A 1604-nucleotide genomic window follows, 5' to 3' on the forward strand; every position below is an offset into this window, starting at 1 on the left:
AAGAGTTAAGTAATTAATGTGAAATTTTCTTGATATAATTAACATTCAGGTGATTGCAGATCAACTGCTTTTTGGAAGTCCAAACATTATTAAATAAGGAATATTTTAATATCTAGTGGAAAATATTTGCATAGAATATTTCACATGAATGTTATAATTAACCAATATGATACAGAAATTAAACTAATGTCTTCATTTATAACATCTTTTCTTTTTCTGAATTAATAATCATACATATCTTAAACAAGCTTGATTAATAAGGTTGTATGCTTCCTATTTAAGTCACAACTTGTCTAACTCAGAGTAAATAATAGCACTAAGCAATAATAAAATATGACAAATGGCCTTGCTTATTTTGAACAAAAGAGGCAAAATCACTCCCAGAAAATCATGATTGATGGAGTGAATAGTGGTAATTGCTTCATATTAAATAAACAAAAGACAGTATCATATATTATTACATTTTGTTAGTGAATTTCATTTAGACAGATATTCTAATCAACAGTAGCAGGAATTGAATAGATTAGTTGCACCCAAAGGTGTTGTTTGTTAATATATCTGACCAAATAATGATGTTTGTATCATGGTAAATTACCTTCTTTATGCTGCAGGGAACATAAGAAACTTTTCTGAAACTTGAATCATGTTGGAGGCTTTTTTGCAGATTTTACATACAAAATTATTTTACATCAACATTTTACTGTATTTTGAAAGAAATATGAGATTGTCTATTTTTCAATGACTTACAATATCATAATAGAGAATAACATTTGACCTATTAATCAGATTTTCAGAGATTTTCACTGAATTCTGTATTTCTAGAAATAATAAAATTTGTACATGATTTTTAGGGTTCTTTAACCTATTTAATATGGTAAAAGAAATGGCATACTTGAAATTGAAAAATCATAATGAATAACAATCATAAAGAGTTACAGTTTTGTTTAAAAAGAATTATTTTCAAAATGTAAGCAAGAAAGTCCACTCCATTTACAGAAACAATTACCTAGAATGAGAACCATGCCAGTTATATTCAAATACCTTTTCAACCATTGGCTTTAATCACTTTCATCTGCTGCTCAGAATAACTCCTTGTTTATACTTTTACCTAAGCAACTAATACATTTACTTCAAGATGCAACTACCATTTTACTATACATGTATTTTGAATTTTTGGTGTTCTCATTATATTTCTTGATCTTTGAATTTACAGTACTATGGTCATCAATGCTATTTCAATTGTGGGTTTCTCTCACACAAGAAAAAAAGAAAAGAAGAATAATTTAATATGAACCATGTTATTCCTTTTATTTACAAGTGTTTTATTATATGTACTTTTATGTCAAATACTACATTATTAAAATAATGTTATAAATCTAATAGAATCTCAACTATGGGATATACTTTTCATATAATCTATAGGAATATAAACACTGTTTGCACATCTGTATAACATACATATTTGTATCATTTCTCCCTCTGGTCCTTGTTGTCTTTTTCTCTTAATGTGCATCCTTCCATATACATATAAACAGGCAACATAAATACATATGCATATATATGTGCATTTTCCTCAGAGAAAGAAATTTTAAGAGCATTCTATG

The sequence above is a fragment of the Dipodomys merriami genome, unplaced genomic scaffold (genome assembly GCF_024711535.1).
Source record: "Dipodomys merriami isolate MVZ:Mamm:240054 unplaced genomic scaffold, mDipMer1.0.p SCAF_2282, whole genome shotgun sequence".
NCBI classification, from domain to species: Eukaryota; Metazoa; Chordata; class Mammalia; order Rodentia; family Heteromyidae; genus Dipodomys; species Dipodomys merriami.